Source organism: Octodon degus, unplaced genomic scaffold (genome assembly GCF_000260255.1).
Source record: "Octodon degus isolate 3935 unplaced genomic scaffold, OctDeg1.0 scaffold00044, whole genome shotgun sequence".
NCBI classification, from domain to species: domain Eukaryota; kingdom Metazoa; phylum Chordata; class Mammalia; order Rodentia; family Octodontidae; genus Octodon; species Octodon degus.
In genome coordinates, this window is record NW_004524620.1 from 15,142,019 (window position 1) to 15,151,252 (window position 9,234).

The 9,234-nt window shown below is 45.6% G+C and overlaps 1 pseudogene; it reads right to left on the reverse strand.

The window, feature by feature from the left end:
• Positions 1-7,150: 7,150 nt before the first annotated feature.
• Positions 7,151-7,883, reverse strand: LOC101583247 (annotated as a pseudogene).
• Between the last annotated feature and the right edge of the window lie 1,351 nt (positions 7,884-9,234).

The window sequence follows — 9,234 nt, forward strand, 5'->3', positions numbered from 1 at the left end:
ACCAGCATCTTCAAGATCTGAAACTCTGTCTTCACATTCACTTAAACGGTTTTGCAAGCTTGTGATTGAGCTTTTAATTTCCTCTATATCTCTCTGACTCTGCTTCATGCGATCTATTTCTTTCCTGTATTGCTCATTCAAGGAATCCGTCATTTTTCTCATCTCTTCTATTTTTTTATCAGTATCTTCTTTAGAAGCAGTTATAAATTCTTTTACTGCAGTATTTTTTTCAGATTGGGTTTCCTCCCTATGTTTCTGTAGTTGCTTCTTTACTTCATCTGCTATGAGTTCTGAGAGTCTTTTTTTTATTTCAGAAAAGAATTGCGCTTTGATTTCCCCTATATCTTTCTGCTGTTGCTTATTTACTATCGACGCTATTAATTCATGCATTTGAGCCGAGCTAGTGTCCTCTGCACTTGTTCTGGGTGGGCACTGGATTTCCTCCATATCTTTCTGTATTTGATTCTTTACTGCAGATGTTATTAATTCAGGGATTTATTTTTTTGTTTCTAATCTGAGTTCCTCTATACCTTTCTGCAGCTGTTTCTTTATTTCAGAAGCGGTTAATTCATGGCTTTCAGCTGTGTGATTTCCAATTTGTTCTGTGTTAGTGTCCTCTGCACTTGTTATGGGTGGGTTTGGGTTCTGAGGTTGCATTTTGTTCCTTCTCGTCATTTTGTGTAACACTGTCTTCTGACCTTTGTTGTAGATCTTTGTTGTAGTTATAACCTTCACACATACTGAAGTTCAGGTGCAGCTCTACAAAGTTTGGACTTATCCAGCTGTGCCTGGCTTGAGTCTGGCTGTGGTGCTCAGCTCCTTCCCGCTGCTGCTCTTGAGGGTGAACCTGTTGTGCCCCTCTGGCACGATGTTCTGCTCCTGGACTATCTGGGTAGATCTATCCTCTACACTCTCTGCAGGATTGCAGCTGCAGGGTTACACCCCAGGCATGTATGCCAGGCCTGAGCTGTGCCTGGAGGGGGCAAGGTGTTGTAGGGGGGAGAGGAAGCTCTCCCTCACACTCACTGGGTCTGGGCTAGGACTGGGTCTGGGGGTTCCCGGAATGTGGCAGAATTTCCTACTCGGCGGGTCGGGTGGAGGAAGTGCTGCATAGTGGTAGACGGCGTCCCAAGTGGGTGGGAGAGGGTCTCGCCCACACTGCGCCTGGGCTGGGACTGGTATTTGTTCCAGCTGGCAGAGGGTAGCAGGAAGCTCTCCCACACACTCACCGGACCTGGGCTAGGACTGGGTCTGGGGGTTACTGGAATGCAGCAGAATTTCCTACTGGGCAGGCGGGGTGGGGGAGGTTCTGCGGAGTGGTGGGGGGCATCCCAAGGAGGTGGGAGAGGGTCTGGCCCAGCTGCGCCTGGGCTGGGACTGGTCCCGCCAGCGCAGGGTAGCAGGAAGCTCTCCCACACACTCACCTGCTACCTTACTTTTATTTTCTGAAAGCAATTCAGTACATGAAGAGCTGCTCAAACAGGTGTCTCTGGGGAGATATCATGGGGTGGGCATGGGGTCTTAGTAAAATAAGTATCTTGCTCTATCTGCTGTCTTAGTTACTTTCTCTCACTGCTAAGACACAACACCCAACAAAGTTAAAGGAGGAAAGCTTTGTCTGGCTCACAGCTGTAAAGGTTTCAGCCTCTACAAGGCAGAGTGGATGTCTAGGGGCATCGCAGAGAAGAACAGTTCCTGGTAGGTAGAAGGTAGCAAAGCAGCAAAGTAGCAAGTAACAAGCCTCAGCCCTGTTTCCATTGCTTACATCTTTTCCAGATTCCCTACCTTTAGGTTGGATAGTATTCACACCAGGGTGTGATAAGTTAGGACCCTCAACCTAGTTAGGATCTGTTGACTCCAGGTTGGGGCGAAAGCCACAGAACAATCCGCCTGATTTTGACAGAGCAAACAACCAAAGAACCTCCCCCTCCTAGAATGACAGAATTCCCCCCAGCAGACCAGGTGGGCCTGCCAAGATTAACCCTACTGGGCTGTTCCAGCCCACAAACACCCTCTCCACAAAATCCCTTAAAAGTCCTATGCTTTGCCTTGTTTGCTGTTGTCTCAGTCCGCTAGACAGCCTGCCCACTTGCTCGCACTTCCAATAAATTTTCTTCTTGTGTCAGAGTGCCTGGCTTGGTGATTCTGTGTGGTGATTCTGCTCCAGCTGGGTGGAACAGAGGTAGTCCTCACACAGCATCATGAATCAGTCCCAGCAGCATATTCTTGGTCCTGACAGCACACACTCCATGAGACTTTAGGTGGACCTCTGGATGCAGGGCATAATATTCCTAAACTTTTACAATTCTATCTTGGTTGAACAGCTCTTTATAGCCAAAGTTTTCCAAATAATTTCTTAAACTTTATAAACTGTACAATGCCCACTCCTTCTTCTTCTTTACACATACTTCTTCAGTCCACTGGAAATTTAGTTTTTGTGTATTACATGCTTGAGTTCCACCTTTATTTTCCCCCAGGTAGACTAATCACATGTGTCAGCCATTGCTTAAATAAACAGTTCTTTGTCAACTGAAGCTTCATTTTTGTCAAGCATTACATTCTGATGTATACTAACATTACTGGACTCTTGACTTTTTTTTTTACTTTTCTCTTATATCAATGTTGTGAAGTTATGATACATTGTTTTATATTTTAAATATCTTCTTATGAAGTATTTTGTTTGATTCTTCAAAGTATTCCAATTATTCTTTATTTTATTAATGTGTTGGATATTCCTGGAAAGTTATTTCTCTGTATGAACTTTAAGATTATATTATTTGGTTTCATAGCCTCCTTACTAATGGAGAAGATTTTAAATTGGAGGATATTAAGGCTTCATCTAAGAACATGATACATATTTTCTAATTGTTTCATTTTTATTTATTATAATACAATTACTTAATTTCCTTCTTACAGAATTTAAATATTTCTTGTTTATTTCTAGGTGTCTTATAGCTTGTTACTATTGTAAATGGATTTATAATTCTGTTTTCTTTTACCTAGTTATGGCTTTTACAAGGAAAGGATTCACAATTTTTAAAATTCAGGCTCACAGCTCATATTTTGTCATATTTTTGGAAATGAGAGAAGAGATCACCTGGTTCTAAAAAGGCAGGTGTGGGTCACCAAGTCATCAGTCAGAATTCATGATGACTACTCCTATTGCCTTAAAAATCTCCATCTCCATTGGCTCGCTTACCTAAAGAGTTAGTTTTGGGCACCTACTTTGCAGATCTTTTCTGTCTTTCCTTGAGAGAATTCTACCTTTCCTCTGTTCAGTTCTCCACCTGTTCATCAGGCTGGCCTGAGAGGACACCTGCTGCTTCCCTAGGGAGGCTGGCATAACTGGATTTGCCATCCCTTAGAGAGGCAGTACACACCCTGAGCAAACTCCAGACATGTGGAAGAAAACTTAAAACAGCAATGTAAAGCAGCAAACCATTTCTGCCACAATCTTAAAAGTGTAAATGCAGCAAATATTATTCCTAAGAAGCAGATATACATTATTCCTAAGAAACTATTTGTGTATGTATGAAAAATCTTTCTTTTATTACTGTCTCTTGTGGCAAATAGCATTTTATACAAATAAGTCACCCAGCTTACTTTGAACACAAAGATGGTACAAACTGGAATGAGGATCTTAGGTGAAGGAGGAAGGAAGATCTGGTCATTGATGTTTCTCATATTCTGTGAAAAATACATTTGCAAGGAAAAGAATAGATTTCTCAACTTCATGACTTTACATGGTCCTTTGTAAAGCAAAATGTAAGTCCACCTCCACCAGATCATCTGTGGCTGAGATGTTCTGTAACACAGAATGTGAGTAACACAAAGGTTCAACAATTAGTCTTCTCCACCAAGTGTGCACCAAGGAGTCTGGGCTGTGATTTTCAGGACAGATTGTCCCCATTCCCAAACCTCACTGATGGCGTAGGGGCATTGGCTACCAGAAGAAAGTGACTTTATGGAGGGGAAAAAAAGAAACACTTCAGAACCCTCCAAGGGAGGCAGGATCAACCTACTTTGTACATTAGACACACTACTAAATCCAGTCCAGAATGGGCTCCACTCCAATGAAAAGATTTGTTGGAAGTCTATCCAGTCAATGCTGTGTCAAGAACTGCCAGTCTATGGTCAGCCCCAGGAAGCTCCAACTCACTGTCCCTGGGTGTTAGAAATCAGATAGCCAAAGCCCAGACACCTTCAGGAAGTCCATGGCCCTGAAAAACACTTTCTTTGCATTAGCTCTGAACTAACACAGAATGAGATGACAGCTTATTTTAGCCCCTGACAACATCTAGGTACTACTTCCTATGTTCATGCTTTAGAACATAAAATGAAAGAAGCCAGGATCATCTTTGGAGAAGCTAGGACATCTCAGCCCAAAGCCTGTAGAGAAAAGCAGAGGCCCTCTGGGGAATTCAGAAACAAGATCCCTGAAAAAGGAGGCAGAGGCCTCAGATGGGCCTGCCCTGTTGCTGCAGTGAGCTCCTTCCCAGTGGATGCCTGCTTTTGACAAAGAGAACAGTGTCCCCATGCAGGGAGCTGGTTGATAGCAGGTAACTGCTATATTTTTGTTCTTGTTGTTCTTATTGAGACAGGGTCTCACTATACAGTTCAGGCTGGGCTTGAACTCACTTTGTGGCTCCGGGTAGCCTCAAACTTAGGGCAATTTTGCTGCTTCAGCCTCCCGAGTGTTGGGATTACAGGTATGTGCTGTAAGGTCCAGCTGGAAGTTTTAGTTTTAAATTTATCCCAGCCAACCCCTAGAATGGTAAAGCTTTTCAAAATTTCCTGTGCAACTAGACACAGTACACTGGACCTTCAAAAACAGGGGACAGCATAATCCCACCCTGCTAGACACAACTGAACAACCAACCTCAAAATGGTGTTTTTGTTTTGTTTTGTTCAGGTACCAGGGATCAAACTCAGGACCCGGTACTTGCCAGGCAGGCACTTACGTCGCTCAGCTGGTGTAAATGGTGAGAAGCTAAGGCAAGGTGACAGGGACAGGGCTGCCACACTACTCAAGCCAAAGTGCCCAACTCCTTCACCTTCCGGGGGCTTCGCCTGCAAAAGCTAATACTGCAGGTAGGAGATGGCCCACTAGTGTCCCTACAACTGCCTTCCTGGGGGACACATTTTTCAAAACAGGCTCTACAGAGCAGAGCTCTGGGCGGCTTCACACACATGCTCGGTAATGTCTAAATTTCAGACAGCAGAAGCACTCCCCATTGGGCTTCTGTCTGGCACACAGAGGAAGGAGCATTTGAAGCTTGAGAGGAGCAGGTAAAGCTCACTAAAGGCCACAGTGAGGAGGAGAAAGTAGGGAGACAGTGTTCCTGATGTCTGTGCATAGGTGAGGATGAGGGAAGGAAGGTGACAGCTTTCCCCAGCAGCATGTGGGCCAAGCCACACTTACGGTACCTGGTGGAGCGCACTCCAATCCTGAGACTCACCAGTGTGGTGATGAGGCACCCAGGTGGCAGGCACAGTCCCATCCTTCCCCTGGCAGGTGAATCCAGTGCCTGCACTCGGGATAATCCAGTTTTTTCAGTGAGAAAGCTGCCAGCATATGGCATCATCAATTCTGTGGTGGGCACAAAGTGAGGGCTGAGGATCAGGGTCAGCTGCACTCTAGAAGCCCAACAGAACAGCTGGCTGAAGAACACACACACATGCTTCCAGGGCATGGCACTGGCCTTTCTTTCCCTGGCTGTACACGGCCTTTCCCAAAGAACCCTGGGACACAGCTCCTGCACAGGTACAGCGATGCCTCCCACTGCCTTACTACGCACATGGTCCCCCTTTCTAGTAATGTTAAATAGGCCCTGGGCACAGGAGAGGGCCCTGGAACCTGGGCTACCCAAGTAAAGCCATCCACAGAGACAGCCATAGGCAGCTGAGGAGGTGGCTGTCTGTCCCATTAGGGTCCAAGAATGCAAGCAGCCAACAGGAAGCGCCAAGGAGCTATGACTGCCTCACCTTTCCAAACACCCCAAATAATTCAAGCTAGTAGCTTAAACGTTCTGAATATGAATTACTTAGCTCTGGTTTGCCAGATAGCTTCAGAAACTGCTTCCTTAGAAAGAAGATAGGAAAACTCCTAAGTAAGCAATCCACAAAGTTTAGGATTCCCTCTTAGAAGCCAATCCATCAGGATATGCTGTGCAGAGAAAGTCAAATTTCTCTTTAAAGTAGCTGCAGCTTTGTAATTGTACTGCATCTAACACAAACCAGATTAGCCCAGGAAGCTCATCAATACTATCAGAAATCTAAATACATGTCACATGTGCTGGAAGCACCACCTGATGTTTTGTAAAAACTCCTCTACAGGAGTCTGGGGTGTAAAATAAAAATATAAGAGGCCTGCTCTGGCCTTGAAAGGTAACATGATCCATGAGCAAAACTGACATATTCTACTCCAGGAGAGGCTCAAAAGTCAGGAGGACTAAGCAGCAGAGCAAGCTCACCTGGGAAGGCAGATGAGATCAGGAAGAGCAGGAACAGGAAGACACTGCCAGGCTGACACCTTGACCTGTCCCCAGGAGGACGGGAGGAGGTTTCTGAAGTCAGACATAAATCGGCTCACCAGAAAAGGGGTTGGCCCTCAGTCTGGCAGGTCTCCCATTACTGGTGCCTCTGCTCCCAGCACGAAGTTTGTTCCTGTTAGTTTAAGAGTATGTGCTGGCTGGGGCAGACCAGGGTATGGGCAACACCAGAAGTGAGAAGAGGTGCCCTGGAAATGCCCACCTTTTTTGGTCAAGAAGGACCACTAACTTGCAGGTGGCAGCAAAAGCCATCACCCAGCACTGCTGTGCTGGAGACTGGTTCATCAGCATAACCAGCAGATAGCTAGGACTGCATGAAAATAAACTTTCTTTTTAACGTAGATTGCAAAAGCCTTATTCTAATTTTTTACTTTCCTATAATACCTCTGTGACCTAAAGAACAAGGAAAAAAGGAAAACAACATTGCTTGGTATCTCCCTGGAACACAGGAAGCCGCCACCCCAGCCTTTGCCTCCTGGACAGTTTCCACACGTCTGCTGATACACAGCAGCTTCCGTCCCCTCTGTGTGCCAGGGCACTAGGCTCCAGCCAGCACAGCACCTCCTCGGTCCAGTCCGGTAGCAGTTACCGGCCTCCTTTCAGGCATAATCAGCTTTACTGTGCACTATCAGCTTGTTGTCCACGAAGTAGAAGCTGTCAGCGCGGGTCTCATAAGGGTCCTCGATCATCAGAAGAACAACAGCCTCTGAAAGCTGGGGAGACGCACCGATATGTTCACAGGTGTTCCTACGGCTGGGGGTGTCAGAGCCGAAATCAAAGTCCAAGTTTTTCCAGAGGTGTTCACGGAAATAGCGCCGTTCAATTGTCTGGAAGTTTGAGACACGTTCTTCTCCTACCGGCAGCTCACTGTAGCACCAGCTGTCCGGAGGCAGAGAAACGCTGGTGTGAACTAGTAACAAAACGTCCTGCGCAGTTACCTACTTCTCCACCCTTCTCTTCCTCCTCCTCCTCCTGGTGATCTGAAACGCAAGGTTTGGCAAGCTCGGAAAGTACTGTCCCTGTCTCCAAATCTCGAATTTTAAAGCAGGTAAAATCAGTACTGCAGATGTTGTCTTCTGGTTTACACAAACACCTCTTGGTGACCTGGCTGAGGTGCAGGACGTGCCCGCGCCGGATGGTGTCCGGCGCCAGCAGCTCCTGCTCAGTGACCACGGTCCGGACACCGTCGCGAACGCGTGCCAAGGCTGCCTGGCGCCGCCTTGAGTAAGTTCAGGATGCCGCCCCCGCCGTCTTCTCCTCCTTGCCAGCCACCAGGCCCCCAGACCCAGCTGCTGGCCCCGCGGCCGAGGCCTTGGGATTCGCCCCGTGCATCCGAAACTATTATACGTGCAGCAAGCATCCTTCCTAAAGGGTAAGCATGATTTCATCATGCCCCTACGAGTTGACCTGTAAGTGCAGCTGTAAGGGGCTAATACACCTAAAAATCAGTAGAATAAATTTCAGATAAGTTTAAATGCCTACTATTTCTCTTAAGTTGAAGTTTCTTTTTTTCCTCTTTGACTTGGTATCTAATTGTGTAAAAATGCAACTTCGCCTTTTTGTTTTGCCTAGAGCTCCACTCTAGAGACCCAATCTCCACCTGCTCCTAGGACCATTAGCCAGAGACGGGGATATCAAAGTTTTCTCTCTACTTAGCAGGCAAATATAAGTTCATTTTGCTAATGACATCAATGTGTCTCTGCTCTGTTTTGTTTGGCTAATCTTTACTTAAAAATCCAATCAAGATATTCATATCTGAGTTTAGCCTTATTTGACCTTTTATAGAACTGCCTAATTTTGAATCTACCTCTGCTCTTTCCTATATCCTCCTACTCCAATCCATTCATTGCTTCCTCTTCTGTATTGTTTTCTTTTTTTCTTTCTTATTTTCTTTCCCTTGTTCTCTTAGTGCCAGGGACTCAACACAAAGACACATATGCTAGACAAGTGCTACATTAATGAACTTAACTCACAGCCCTACGATGACTTTTTAATATAGAACATGTGTTGGGAATTTTCTGGCCAAAAACTTCAGCTCTTGAATTTGGTAACTCCTTTATCTACCAGTGCTGACACTTTCCTAGCCCTACTTCCAGTCCCTAGTTCCATTTTCCACAGGCTTTCACACAATTTGTCAAGCAGCATCTAAGGTTCTACTGTAAAAGTGCTACAGCAGATTAATTTCTAGGCTTGCCAGGCTCTTGCTTTCATTTTCATTTGGACCTTGACAATTATCGTAACTGATCCTCATGTGGGGAGGTAGGATACAACTTGTAGTAGGAAAGGATCTAGCTAGTGAGCTGGCTCAGTGAATTTGCCTATCACATGAGGTCCCATGTTTCACCTCCAGCTGTATAAAACAACAAACAAGAAGGCTAAGGCTCAGACAGGCTTTAGTACTTGTCAAACACCACACACAAGTAAAGCTCAAACCTGAACCCAAGTCTCTGACTATAAATTCCTTGCCTCCTGTAATTTCTGTTCCTGAGCATAATGAAAAAAACAAACAAACAAACAAACAAAAACAAAAAAAACAAAAACAAAGCCTGCTCTCTTACAAAACTATAGACAGGGAGTGAGTGAGAAGACCCAGGCCACGGGATCCTGAACAGACCCAGAGCGCAGGCCCCGGGAGTGAGTGAGACGACCCGGGCCCATGGATCCTCATTCGACCCAGGCTGCA